We start from the raw sequence: 16452 nt of genomic DNA, 5'->3' as shown, positions 1-16452 counted from the left end.
CCATTTTGGCTCCGGAACCCTAAAAAAGATAAATTAAACTACAATGTTAATATTGCATAGAATAATATGTCAGTATTTAAATTTACTAGGGTTGCTTTTAATGTTGTTATGATGTTTGTATGTATATAAACTCTTTATTGTACAAAAAAAGAAACCAAATACAACTTACAAACTTTTTTCTACTCGCGTACTACAATGTGCTGCTAACGATACCGCTATCGGTAATCCAATGAGGTGCATTGTCTGATCGCAACTTTAACATTTCATTGTGAAACGTTTCATAATGTTCATTTTCGCACTGCAAATGGCGGGATTTAAAACAAAAAAAAAACTTCAACCATTCTATTATATATTTATTTAATTATTGTTAAATCGACGTTTAAGATTAATTAAAATATGTTTACATAAACAATACAATTAATGAATACTTACATAACGGACAATAAATGAATTTTACAGTTATTATTACATTTTAATATTTCAACATTATTTAATTTGGCTGTATTCGAAAAAGTTTCCGGGTCCATTCTAAGGTTGTAATTAGTGAAAAAAAAAGTTTCAAAATAGCGGGATTTGTTTTGCTTTTGCACGGAGTTCTTGAAAATTAAAAGAAATAAAATAGTTAATCACTTTTTAAACGACTTTGTATCTGTGAGAATGTGTGACTTTGGTGAATTAAGTGATGCAGAAATGAGACGCCGCTAGAAATAAAACAGCCGGCAATGGAAGTGAGCAGTAATTTGCTATCTTTAAAATCGAAAAATTAATTTATTGTCCGCTATGTAAGTATTCATTATTTATTAATTGTTTATGTTTGAGCTCGTAGAAACAATAATGTATGCAACTATTCATAATCAGCCATTGAGACAGTCATGCGTAAGCCTCATGTCATAAATTCGCACTCGTGTCCGGCCCTTATTTTGATACAATTGCATAAAAAATAACTATTTTGATACCGAGATATTATTTTAAGCAATAAGGAATTGTTAGCGACGCGCTCGGCTGTACTTGCCCTATGTTTACAGTGTGCGCCTGCTTTGAAAACGTCGCCGTCAGCGAGTGGTTTTTGTTCTAAAATGTCAGGCCAACCGAGCGCCGCTTCCCAAAATTGTGATAAATCGGGCTAGATAAATAGGTACTTTTAATATCTTAGGAGTGTTCAGTTAGTGTTATAGCTATCTTCATTACAACCAGTGCACCATATACTACAGGACTATTTCATATTGACACATCAAAACTATGTAAAAAATTGTAAGACATTGTGTTACACACACAGTGTGTTAGTGCCACCAAAACGCACACAATGTAATCTTTGAATAAATGTTGAGTTCTAAATGAGGGCTGAGGCAGGCGGGGGCAGGAGACACGGGGAGTAGAGGGGGGCAGGTGCTCCCGATCGTGGACAGTGACATATTTGTTGCGATCTACGCTTTTCCTCCCGCAGATAGCTGCCAACTGCACTTGAATGCAGCAAAAGTTAATGAAACTGGATTGAAAGCTGCTTTTCATGAAACAATGTTTAAATGCTCTCGTAGACGTGATTTATAGAGGGTATTAAAAGTCACGATTATATTACGTCCGGGACGGTCGTGAACGCAATCACCTATAACCTTGTGAGTCGTACTGTACTTTATAAAGAACAAATTTAGAAGAATTACTGCTTAATTGTACTATATAAAGTACAAATAAAGAACTAAAAATTAAATTAAAATTAATTAATTAAATTAAATTAATAAAGAACTATAAATGCTTACTTATTATTATTTTCTAAATAACAAATCTTATGATTCTCATCTAGGTCTTAAGCACTACATCAGTTAGAAAAAGTCGGAACCCAGGATGATAAAGATCTTCCGAATGGACCGAAACTTGTCGGACTGTTCTCACTTGTAATAATGAATATAGAAACCTTTAATAAATTTTTCGTTAGTGTAATGTTTTATATATTTTCCAGTTATAACTAGAATTCTTTTATCTCTCAAAGTAGAATACTAAATTTACAAAAGAGAATGGAATGGGAGAAGAAAAGCTTATTAAGTTTACAACACAATCTATTCCAATGGTACTTTTGTTCGCCTTTTTTAAAAATTTAAGTTACTAAAGACAAATTCACAGTGCACATTTCAAAGCTTGCATATTTTTTATGAGGCAAAAAATAACAATAAACTACTTCTATTGCATTTTAAATTAGCTTTACAGTGGTGGAAAATATCTTGACAAATACTGCGCAGAAATTCAATGATGTGTTTATAATCTGCACTGGGTAAGAAAATGCTGTCTAGGCCATTTTTAGAAATATCCAGCCGAGTGGCCATATTTTATAACGTACTCGGAATTACAATCGCTGTCACCACTTTTTTCTGTCACACGGTATAAGATGAGGGTAGAAAGAGGTAGTGAATGCGATTGCGACTGTCCACAAGTTAGACAATAAGGTCTCTGTTTTTGTGGAAAAACCACAAAGGACTCCAGCTTATACCTAGCGCCATCCACGAAGACGCGTGACTTTGTCAAAATTAGACATTAATGACATTGTAATAAGAACCACGGCACGCGTCATCGTAAATGTTTCTACCTATACCAACTAATTAGAAATACATACTATACGAGTAGAACACTAATTCCGCTCAAAAAAAAACATGACCTCGTGTGTAGTATAGTGATACGAAGACGCGTTTTATAGCCAGCAAAGTCCCAAAATCGATTCCAGGTTCCAGCATTAATTTTCTGGTTGTCTAGTTACAGTACCTACCGTAAAATTAAACAAATACCAACAAAAATCACTAATTATTTTTTCTGAAACTCAACAGTAACTAAGCGGTTCAGCACTTTTGAGTTTGAGTACACATACCTATCTCATGCCCAATACCCAACATCTGCAGTAGCCATGTTTTCGACACCGTTGAACACAAAAGTTGGTACACTTTATTAGTTTTTTTTTTTAAGATTAGCTTTTTGTTATAAAACTGAAAACGAATTAGAAGTTTCACGTTGAAATTTCACTCGGTTACCACCATATATCAAGCGTCAGCACACATGCTTTCATCGAGCAGCAGTTATAAATTATTTCGGGGCGCCATTTTGATGTAGGGTTATTACTTTTTTATGTCACCGAAGCGCAGTCCCTTCTGAGTTCCTGGACACACTTCCATAAATAAGGTAGAGTGTTTGCGAGTATCATTTTCACCAAGTAAGGTTTTATAGTTTTATGGTGACCTTTGCTTGTTGTTTAAAATGTACAGGTTGAGGAAAATGAGTCACGTCCCAGAAGAGTGGAAACTTTTCATAATCAATTTCTGCTTTAGTAGCATTATGGTTCCACCCTGCCTGGTACATGATTTAGTTTCCTTGACTGTATGTACGTGCATTATTTTACAAAGAAGCTGTTGTAGCCTAGAACTTGAAGTATGAACTTTCAAGCAGAGGATCGTGGGTTCAAACGCTCGTGCTTCTAAAATGCTTAAAATTGACGTGGGATATAAGATAAAAAATTTACCACATGGTTTCTTTATTCCAGATGTGCTTAATTCTTTACTTTAGTGGTGGTTTTATTTTCTAATTCCCTTGGAAGTACAATTTCTTGAACAATTTTGTCCTACTCTGATCCAAAAATACTTAAGGGTTACGAACATAGGTATAGCCAAAAATATGTTTGACCTTAGTTTGGCCTTTCATCATCATCAAGGGAACCCCGCAGGTCGCAGGCAGACAATGATGTCAGTCAGTTGTCACATTAGCCAAAGAGTAGGTATTGACATAAAAAAACAGAATGTACTCTAGCAGTTTTCTGCCTAATGAGTAATTAACTGAAAAAAAAAATTAGAACATTATATAAGTGAAAGAGATGTTATTATGATATGAACCTGAAGAGATTAAGTCCCTACTCGCGCCTATTACAACTACCGACGTAGAAAGATCTTTCAGTTCGTTGAAATGGATGTTTAAAGAAAGACGCCGTTGTTTAACTGTTCCAAATATACACGAGTTAAAATAAAATTGTATCATAATTTGTATATAATTCGCAGAGAGGTAGTTATTCAATAGGCATAATTTGATTATTTTCAGACTAACCTACCCATCTGTTTATCTCTGCTCTTTCTCAAAACAATATTCGATTGAATGTGACATGGACAGTTAGCATCTATTGACATTGACAACTAGCTCGTTTTTTTTTAAATATTATTTTACTTGGTTCGCTTGGTTTCAGCCGCCATGTGTAATTTACGAGGCGTCGTATCTGATATTTTCAAAAATTATTTAAATTGAACTATGCCATTTTATGAAATTATCTATATTGAAAATAAGATAAAAAAGAGTAGTAAAAAAAAGTGGTCAATGCCAATTTAAACCTATAGTACTTAGCAACGGGGATGATTAATGTATCGGTTGACGATTAAGTCTAAGCCAAAATATCTTTTTATTTAGTTTAGGCTATAACAAGCACGTATGATAGTAGGGATTCGCGCTGTCGTCGTTCATCCACCATTACGTCTCATATTTCGTTTTATAGAATTGTTTTACCGTACAACGTCAAAACCTACTAGACACTGGCAAAATTGTCCTCCAATGGACAGAGCCATATTTTTCTAAAAAACCAACCAACCAACCAAGCACTTATGAATTTCAAAAAAAAAATCTACCACTGGTTCGGAAAAACTTCTGCTGAGAAGAATCCGTCAAGAAACTCAACTATATATTTTTTTATAGAGGGCAACAGCTAATACTTACAATACAAAATACCAGTACATTATCTGAATATATAGATCAGTAAAAGAAATATAAATAAAAAAGAAAACGATTTAAAACAGGTGCCCTTATCGCTACGTCAAAATCGCCACCAGACGATCTTTAGATTTGGGTTATACTCAGTAATTTTAATTAATGCTAAATTCCTCTTTTTTCGTCATCAAGATAATATTTTTAGTCATCATCTGCCGTATGACGTCCAATAGGTCTCCTCCAAACGACACTGTAACGTGCGATCGCGAAGTGACTCATTAATAAGGAAGGATAAGGTCGCGAAGTGTTTCAACCGGCGTTTCTTTTACTCTACCAAAATATACGTGTATGAACTAAAACCAGTAATTTCACCGGCTGTCTTACTCTCCACGCCGAAACACAACAGTGGAAGCACTGCTGCTTCACGGTAAGATTAGCGAGCAAGATGGTGGTAGCAATCCGGGCGGACCTTAAAACTTGCATTTTGCAGTTTTGCATTGCGGTACTTGCATTTTCTTAAACCTTCCCATCGTCCATCCCTATCACACATGTGCACTTGCGTATGCGGCTGTCCCTATCGTCGATACGTAATACTGCGTATGAACAATGATTTTTGAGACTTTTATGGTGATTTTCCGCCGGCGAGACGAGATGAGAATTGAAATTTGCATACAAATTTCAATTCTCGTCTCGTCGCGTCTCGTCTCGCCTCGCCGGTGGAAAACCACCTTTACTCTTCGTTCGACCTTCGTTGCACCAGCATCAAATTGGTGTTGTGATTTGTGATCATAATATGATGTGTTTTTTTTATGTGTTTTCATCCGTGAAATACCAGAACTTTAAAAAAAAGAGCTGTATAGACGCTGGCAGTGCCGGCATTAGAAGAATCCCAGGGATTTTAGGGTAAGTGCGCATGATCTGTTCCTCTTTCCCGTTCTTCGACCTATGGCGCTAGGCTACTAATTCGCTCTTTCCAACGATCGGCGCACTAAAGCGCGTGCGCATCTAATAGTGGAGAATTAACAAAGGCGCCTCCAATAGTTTTCAAAAGTCGCTGAACTAATGTGGTCCCGATTCACGAGTAAGATCTATATGTTTTAATTATTTTCTCTTGTTAATGGCCCCACCATATATTGCCATGTTGGGTTATATATATATGTTATAGGTAATATTGGACCTTTGCGTCTACTACAGATGATTTACGACAGCACTGTCTAGGAGACAACACCTTTGTGGCTGTACAAACCAATGGCTTGACAACATAAGTTAGCATTGTTTTCGTTTTTTTTTTTATAGGTATCATGGCAAGTTAAAATCACCAGCGAGCGAAAGTACTTATTCTTAAAAACTTACTTTTAATTTGGAACCATTATTACCTATACTCTTAGTGTGATTAAAGATTAAATCCTTGTAACTATTTATAAAAAAATGTGAACTTTTGGTGTGGAGATTGGCCATTCTACGCGTCTACAACCTGTTTTTTCTGCATTCCTTTAACTCGACTACGGCAAAGCCAAAGGAAGAATCATGATTTGAACAATATATATATTGTCTTATCGATTCCTCTCTGTCCCTGTTAGAAATGGGATTCCGTCAATCCCAAACCACTCGCGGATTTTTATCCACAATCCCTATTTTCAGGGAACTCTTCGTATTTACTATCGATTTTTCCACGGATATACTGCAAAACGAATAGAATTTCTTACCTCAAACAACCTGCTAGATTGTCGAGACGTTGAGTGTTCGCGGCGTCTCTTAAGTATCGTTTTACTTGGTGTTTTCATTTCCACGGGTAGGTATTTTTTTGTTGAATGAGATCCACTCTTTTAGTGGACATACTTAGCAATATTAAAGTACCTACTCACCTGTGACAAGTATTTGTATAAACTCAGTCTAAACTTTGTGTCATGTTGCATAATATGACATAGCGTTTTAATTGGGTAGATTCCTGGGTATAAAAAAATACCAAATGCTCTTTTTAGTCCGCCAGGTAAGTAATTATCAGAAAATAATAGACACGTATTTTTCTTTGGTAAATCGTCAATTGTAATATTTAGCTTTATCATAGTTTATTTATTTATTTATATATTGCTGTTTATCCCACTGCCTATATTTATTTTAGATATTGTACGACATATGTGGAGATGTATTTTTGTTACGTTTTAATATTCTCATCTACAGTTGATGCACCACCGGCGGTAGGTAAACTAGTCCTTTCTTCGTTCTGTAAAAAGGTTGCCTGGAAGAGATCGCTCTTAAGCGATAAGCCCGCCTATTGCTTACGTTGTAATTTTCTCTCTATGTACCTGTTTTCTGTATCGTTTACTATTTCTGGTGTACAATAAAGAGTCATTGTATTGTAAATTGGAAGCTTGTGACGACACTCGTTAGTAAAAAGGTGTGACGTCACACGGAACTTTAACCACCTATAGGTACCTATGTCCATATATTTTTTGTTTCAATTGAAAAAAACAAACAACCGTTGTCCGGTTTTTCTTATTAGGAATCTATAACTTATTATTTATAGACCATTATAACCAATGAAAGATACGCCATATGTTCACAAGATGACCGAAAAGCATGCTCCGAATGCAGCAGCATACACACACACACACACACACACACACACACACACACACACACACACACACACACACACACACATCCTATAATTCTTTTTTTGTGTTTTTTTCGTGCTTTTCTTCAATGTCTCGTAAGGCCAAAGACTACAATTATCCCCTTTCATTTTTGGTGCGATAATAATACTATATCTAGCTCTTTTAACATATAAAATATCATTCATTAGAACGATGTCGGCGTTAGAAATATTTTACTTAGGTTATTTTAATTGGTTGTAGATTTTTGATGTAAATTACTATTTAAACCAACAAAACGATACAGCTCGTTGCAACGCCACAATGAAGGCATAATTGATATCTAGGTACCGATTTATTTTCTTTTTAACTTCATAGCGAATCTTTATATTTTTATCATACTCGGTACTACGAAGCTTCTGCAAGCCATTATGATCGCAAACAATAGTAAAGTCTGTCTGACATTGTTGCCAGAAGGGTTTCATTTTACTCGACTGCACTGTAACTCGATTTTCGTGAACTCAAATGTATTTAGTGTTTTCTAATGATGTTATATTTGAAATGGGAACAAGCATTCGTCATGTTACACGACGTGTGTTGTGAGGTATTTATTTAAACCATTTTCAGCATTATTTTGGGCCAGCGCTACATTCACAGAACTATTAATAAATACATAGACTGCTAAAATCATTACTCTTCCTTCGGCTTTGCCGTAGTCGAGTAAAAATAGCTTTTCTCCGTGACTTCACTTGTATAAACCTATTAATGGTTTAATCTGGCAGTCGAATTGAAATTCCGGGATTTTATTAAATTCCGATAGGAATCCCGAGAAAGTTCATCTTGATCTACAATTATTCCAGACGTCCAGCTTTCATCTAATTCCGTCGAACAGTTTTACGCACATTACATACGTAGGTATACGCCCATACTCCCAAATCTTCACATTTGCAATACGAGTATGATTAAGATTTATACCACGTATAGCTACTATAGTCTCCAGGAAAATACTTTTCTTTGCTCTAATTACTCAAAAGAATGCCATACATGCCTACATACATAGAACACATGTTTACGTACATCTATACCTATAACACACACAAATTACAAAATGTATTGCGCCTGCAATCAACACAAGTACTCCATGATTCCAGTACTTGTACATACAAACTATAGAACCCCTTGCTTGGCATCCAGAGATATTGGCGCTATAATAAGCGATCTATTCTTTTTTCTTTTCTATCTTTTCAAGATCTAAGATAATACCCATACCAAAGAGAAAATATTATTAAGGTTAACGACAATTATATGGGATCTTTTGTAGTTTTTAGGGTTCGGTATCTAACCGAAATGGTCTGGTCTGTCACAGGGCATATCTTTTGAGCCATGAATGGTAGAATAAGAATTATTCAGTATCTATCAGTAATAACTTTTGTGCGGTGGAACGGAACCCATCGTGTGCAAGCCAGATTCGCACTTGGCAACCAAATTTTTGATATCTAAAACTTATAGCTGAAACGAGCGGTCCATCCGTTTGAGAGTTACGATGCCACAGTCAGACAGGAAGACATTGGTGTCAAGCTTATAACACCCCTCTTTTTCTGTCAGGGTCTAAAAATAAACTCATCACGTCAGACGAGCAATTATCAACCTTTCTTTTGTAAAATGATCAGCGTTTAAAGTACACAGGGCTTGTTTGAAATCTTTGAAGAATCGTTCTTTAATATTCACTGCATCAAAAATAGTTATTTTCCCTTCATCACACTAATTTATGCGACTAGACTTTACAACTTGTTTTATATTAGCAAACATATCGCGAACCGTCTGGCTGTATTTAAAATCGTCTAATAAACCATTATGGCCACGACCGTTCTCAATAATTTCATCAACATGCAAATAATTTTAGCTCGACAAAAAGTAAATTTGACATGTATTTACGATGAAACGCTGGCATACCAAGTTGATTGCGAAGATTGATCGCTTGTCCTTTTCTAATTGCTGCAGTGTAAATAGGTGGGATGTATTATACCTATGCTATCGCGCCTGCGTGTTGGTGGTGAGTGTAAAAGTAACGCATCACTGCGCAGTAAATGCAAGTACGAGTACGTGCTTAAGCCTAATAGGCTGGCCTACTTATTGAATAAATGTATTTTAGCCATATCAAAAGGATATGGGGTAAAAACTATATCCTTCCCATATCCTTCTGATGTGGGATAGTTTTTATCCTGAAAAATTATATAACTCTCGCGGGATAGAGATTATGGATTCTTCTCAAACGAAGTCGCGGGTTTTTTTTTATATGTATTAACTAGTTGCCCGCGACTCCGCCCGCGTAGTATTCGTTTATCGCTATCCCGCGGGAACTATGAAATTTTCCAGGATAAAAACTACCCTCGGTACTCGGTACTCGGTCTAAGTCTGTCGTATTTTCGCTTCTACGGAACCCTCAACCAAGGTGTTCGCGAACTACTTTCAAACTATCTAAAGTAGCATCATTGAAGTTAAAGAACGATTGAGATTGCGTTCGTGCTTTATGTGGAGTGAGCTTGTGGAGTTTAGCGGCGAGAGAAGGATCTACACTGGGCCCAGCTCTGGATTTGACTCTTTAGTGCCTGCTCGGACCTCTGCTGCTTCAGGAGAACAGGTGAGCGCGACCGCAATCGACTATTTCATGTAAACTGTGCCTTACTTAAATCCTGAATTGGGAAACACACGTTAGAAGTCATCATTGTTGGAAATCAGTCCATTCATAGTTTCGTCTTTCGTCATATCTTGAGGGCATCGTGCCACATTTTTTGTCCTTCCCCGGGACTCAAAGTATCTGTATACCGAATTTCATCTAAATCGGTTCAGCCGTTTAGACTTGATTGAGTTACAAACATTTAAACATCTTCACAAACTTTCACATTTATAATATTAGTATAATTGACCAATCCTATCCTCTCTAACTTCGAAACTAAAACATTTAAAAAAAGAAGAAGAAAGTAACTATTTATTTCTGCCGAATGTCTGTCTGTTACCTCTCCGTGCTTAAAGCGCTTAACCGATTTAAGATGAAATTTGGCATGGAAATAGTTTGCGGCTCTGGAAATCCCAGAACACTGCATAGTTCTCGCGGGTTAGCAAAAGATGTGTTTTTTTTTTATAATTAACATCTTTTTTTTTCAAGTCGTACTCATCCAAAGCCGGAAAGGGTCACTACTTGTATAAATTGCATAGAAAATATAATTATAGGAAAGCTATTCGGCTGAAAACAGGATCTCTCGTTGTACGTTCGCAACCCTCGGTGCGCGAGTCCTACTAACACTTGGCCACTTTTTTTAATTAGTACATAGTAAAATAAATAACTGAACTAGATGTATCTTTTGATCAAGTACTTGTCAACCCTCAGTACCTCTTGGCATGCGTGGGCCATTTCATAAAAGTTGTACACAGCGTTTTTGGGTTGTCCCATACTTTTAACATTATTTTTCACGTATAAGGGGAACCTAAGTTAGTAAAGAAAATATTGTTCCTAAATCAACATTTAGTTTTCTACAACTTAGTATTTTCTTTTTTCTATCAAGTATAATAGAAAATTTTATAAAAAATATTTTTTGTTAAAAAAAGTACTAAAATTCCCTGTCCCACGTCGATTGCTCTACAAAACTAAGGCCGTTTTTTCGAAAATGGCGTTCCTAAAAATCAACGATGGGCAACTATTCATAGTTTGATATATATTTAATGATATTCTTTGAACATTTTCCATTTAAAACCATTACAAGTATTTTAAATTAATAAAATTATTCTGAGACGTAAATTGAACTTTGTGGAATTCTCCACTCCGAAACCGCTATTTGGGAATAAACTGTAAATATTATTTCCACTATTTGTTGGCATATTATTCAATCTGGCTACACTAAGCTAAAAAATTTAAATAACCGCCTTGTTCCGTTGGCCAATTGCCGACAAGGACTCATCGTTGCACTGCGTTCGCTGCGGTAACATTTTGTGATTCCACAATCCGAAACCAAATTTCTGGTAAACTTATAATAAATCATTTGTATATATTTATTAGTGTATCAATTATGTATTCAAAAAGCAAATTTTCGCTCTTTGAACTTGGTTTAAAGTTTATTTAATTTAATATTTAATTAAAACCAACCACAAGTAGTGCTCCGTTACTTCCATTCTGAAACCCAAACGCCAGTTTCGTAGAAGTGGAACGAAAAAAGTAACGGAATAGGAGTATAAAGCGGCATACAAAATGGTGGTTTTAATAATTTAGCTGAAAAAAATTAGGTATTCATTGTTTTGTGCTAGTTTAATTTAATAGCCACGAATGAAGTAAAACGTGGTTTTAGGACCCCTAAATGATTATTTACGCAGACGTGGATTGCTTCTTGACAAGAAGTAAATTAATTTCGCTAGCACCATCAACGTGGCCATGGATTTTTAGATTTTTTATATTTTTAAAAATTATGGACGTAATTATAATAATTTTGCTGATATTAGTACGCCGCTTAATTTTATTAAAACTTTCCAAGTAAAATGTTCTTAAATACAATACATTTTAGTAAGGTTTGTGTCATTGTTGTGAAAGAGACTTTAGAATTTATTCCGTTACCAATATATTTCTTTCCGTGACTGTCCCACACAAGAAATATTTTTATATGCAAAAATATAATATAATTTGTTAATTAAGCTACTTTTTGATTATTTGATAAAATGCTGTTGGGTTTTGTTATTTACATAATAATTGATCTCATTAGATAGACCTGTTAAATAATTGTTTGTGGAGAAAAGTTTGATTAATTTTATCCTAAGAGTAACGTAATGGAAGTATAAGTATCTCTAGAAAAAAAATGTGTACATTCGATGTCCAACTAAGAATGTAAATCAGTAATTTACTCTTTCACCAATGTTTATAAATTAATTAGAAAATTGTAATCCTATTATTTTATTTTTTATCACTGTGACAAGTTGGTCACGGAATGGAGCGCTTGCATCTCTCCTACTTTGGAAAATATTTTTTTAACCCATTCCAAATAACTGTTTAAAGATATAAATTACGTTTTGTTTAAATTTATATATCAGGGCATCCGTAAAAATTATTTAAATTAATTTACAGCGAGATTGATTTCGAACCCATGATTTTTCGGTGTGTACAACTTTTTATGAAATGGCCCGCGTACACGCAGCTCGCGCCATTTGCAATTAATGTCCAATGCGCCCGCGCCGACCACTTGTACAGGTGTTCCGCAATTAATAGCACGAATATAATTAAATGTTTATACCTAATTGCAATGTATAGTTGGCTACTAGCTTGATGATTTATTTACCCAATTTTATAGAATAAATATAATAGGTACCCACTGGAATTTAATATACTTACATGTTCTTGAAAGGTTTAGGTAACTATCTAAACGTAAACAAACTTTAGGTGCCAGGTTTGGCACATTCAAGGATTTTAAACATTTTACTTACGTTAAACAAACAGAAATATAAATGTTTAGATAATTTAATGGGGAATTTCAATATTTAAGACACTAATTGACGCTGTTTTGTTTACATTTAGTTAATTAACAAAACTTTTCAAGTATAGTAGCTTACTTATACTAGGCATTTTTACAAATACTCCGAAATATTTCAGTACCGGTTGAATTACAGTTCAATTGAACACCTATGTTTTCGTCGGAGTTCCATATTCAAAATGTATGTACCTACTTCTACTCTCACCAAATGACGCAGTATACTTTGAACATCGATTAATGTATGGAAACATCCTGCAACCACATTAAAAGCACTATAAACATTTACTGCGGTTTTCAGTCGAAATAACCCAACTATTTGCGGAAATATTCCGGATGAACTTAAACGTACCTCATAATTATCCAATTTACTTACTTTTCTCACTTCTAACGGTAGGTAACTCCACATACCACCGTAATAATAAACGTTGTTTAGAACTCTCCTACCAAACGTTAAATATAATAATTGATTGATCTTTTATCAAAATCAAGACGTATATTCTGTAAGTACTTAAGCTGCATAGGGCTTGTCACATGCCTGAGCTTTGGACATGCTTTGTTACACTACCAGCGATTCCGGAAAGACCATCATTGTCAAGAAAAATGCACCGCAAGAAACTAAGCAGAAAGTTTTTTTTTCCCAAAACAAAATATACATACAGTTAAAATTAATATTAACTATAAAAGCCAGCATAACAAAGTAAGCTGGTATTATACATGAATTGCTCATTTCATGACGACTGGATGGCCAAGTGTTTAGAGAACCTGACTACGTAGCTTGAGGTCCCGGGTTCAATTCCCGGCCGGGGCAGATATTTGTATGAATAATACAAATGTTTGTTCTCGGGTTTTTAATGTTTAAAATGTATTTAAGAATGTATTTATCTATATAAGTATGTTTATCCGTTGCCTAGTATCCATAGTACAAGCTTTGGTTAGTTTGGGACTAGGTTAATTATTGTTGTCAAGTGTCCCATGTTTTTTTTTTTTTTTTTATTTATAAAGGTAAAAAGTGATGATAAATAAGTAAAGATTATGACTATAAATCATTGTTATCAAAGCTCCACGTCCGGCCATTCATCTTTATTGACAACTTAAATCGAATTCGGCAAACGGTATCATTTATGAATTACTCATCCGATAAGTTTTGTCATCGAATCCTAGGATTATTTTAGTTGGTTCCATTGTATTTACTGAAGTTATTTTTAGGGCACTTAGTAAATAGGTAGACGCACCGGTTACTAGCATTTGAACCTGGGCAACTGAGCTTTGTTCGAGCTAAAACTCGATAACACAAGTTTCCCTAGAGCTAGACTATTTTTTTGCCTCAGAAACCCCCCAAATAGTATATTTAAAAGTACCTACTTACATACCGAAATAAAACACCATGTTCAAAAATAATATGCGTTATATTTCGTAGTTTTTACATATAAACCATTTCAAAATAATTAGTTTTCTTTATTTGATTATACAACGCAAATAATGAAAGAAAAGTTTAAAAAGATAAGTGCTAAGTCAAAGAAACTGAATAAATAGCGTGCCTCTGAAGAACTATTTATTTCACTATCAATTCCACAATGACTTGTAGCAGATTTATTGTTTTTTCGTATAATATTTAAAAAAAAAACAAAGTGACATGTGATATTGGTCCGTAATTAAATTTCTTTAACTGTAAAAGTTAAGTTATGTATTATACAAACAGTCTGTAACATTTAAATTACGTAAGTAGAGTTACAGTAAAAATAGCGCATACGACCAGTTTGGTCAAAGTGTAGCAGCTTTTCCATAAAGAAAAAAGTGACAATTAGATATATACAGCAGTTAAATGATTGTATGGGCGATTACGGCCAAAAAGAAACAACATTCGCAATCAACCCTAGATTACATAGAAAACTGTCACGTTATCTCATCAGTGGCTACACAGATTTCTCATTAGCGATAACCGTAGACACGATAGCCGGCAACCCTGGCAATATCACTGCCAAGTGCATTGTTCTAGCCTCGAAGAATAGGGCTGCCAATAATAATATAGTAGTTTTCGCTCTATTGTTGGCGCCGCTTACTAAGTACAAAGGTATTTTTAGCTTCGATTGACAAACTATTGTACGGGACGGATATTGACTATATAATGTTCCGTGTATAAAACAAGAAATAAACAGACTATTGTTTTTTTTTTATTATTCGACTGGATGGCAAACGAGCAAGTCTCCTGATGGTCAGAGATCACCACCGCCCATAAACATCTGCAACACCAGGGGTATTGCAGACGCGTTGCCAACCTAGAGGCCTAAGATGGGATACCTACCTCACGTGCCAGTAATTTCACCAGTTTATTGTATTTACTGTTAAATTTTTTGAAAAAAGCCATAATAGTTTAATTAGTATGTATTTAACTGAAATAAACGCTCTATAAATATTTTGCGACGATGTCCTATTATTACTTTATCGTAACTTACGGAATTATGTAATACTTACAATTTAGCTTATTAATTCTTAGTCAAAGTTATCTATCGATGATAGGCATTTATAAAAATCAGGTTTACAACAGAAAGTATTATAAGATTGAACATAATTTTTATTCATATGAAGCATTCTGCTGTACAGTCACCAGCATAAATGTCTGCCACAGCGGAGCGTGCAAAAATATCTGACACGTCCTTCCGGCCCTAGAAATAGAGTCGTATCAGATATTTATGCACGCTTGTTGTGTCAGATATTGGTGCTGGTGACTGTACCTATTACGTATTAACTAAATACTTTGTAAAATCAGAAACAAACAAAAATTATACATATTTTGTAAAATGAAACCTTTATCAGAAATATTTTTTATACTGCTGTAAATTTGCTCCTTGAATTTTGGTAGTTATTATAATTTAGGTAGGTATTATTATATGGGAACCACACAATTTATTGAAATCAATAAGATTAATTTGAATTACTGGAGACTTGATCTAGACCAGTGAATACGTTTTCAAGTCAAAACTCAGTATTTGTTTGATTTCAAATCAATTATGAAATTATAGCCGGTTTTAAAACTTAATATTACTAGTTTCACGTCTATTGTATTCGAAAACATTTAAATAGCACAAGACGGTAGTGATGGCCAAGACAATACATGTTCCGAGCTCATTTATGTATGCCCTTTGCCTGAGATCATCTACCCGTCTTCTTCTAACGGCGTTAGATAGAAAGAAATGAAAAATAGTTTGTTACAGTTTCAGTATTAATTTGAATCGGTATGGTTGTCAGAAACAGCTGTATGCGATTGATTCACGACGTGTGCGCTTGCGCCGCGGCCGTCGTGTCTCATGATACACTGTCGAAATAAATATGTTCCGGAACATCTGTGCTTAACATTCTTCCGCAAATAGACCAGTAAAATATAGTGACCGACATTCAAAAACATTAATCTTGTAATTGTTCCCGAGTTTATCAAGTTAAAATATTAGGTAAAATAGTAGTAAATCACGCCTTCAACATTTTTGAAATATAAATAACAAAAGCTAAAGCAGTTACTACTAATCGGCTTGGCAGTTTTCTAAAATAAAGATTTATTCAGTTACTTTTCGCATACTTTAAGTTACTTTTGGAGTGTTATACGTTTTGTGATGACTGTCAAATTAAGCAATAAA

Source organism: Choristoneura fumiferana, chromosome 5 (genome assembly GCF_025370935.1).
Source record: "Choristoneura fumiferana chromosome 5, NRCan_CFum_1, whole genome shotgun sequence".
Classification (NCBI taxonomy): domain Eukaryota; kingdom Metazoa; phylum Arthropoda; class Insecta; order Lepidoptera; family Tortricidae; genus Choristoneura; species Choristoneura fumiferana.
This window is presented reverse-complemented; position numbering follows the sequence as displayed.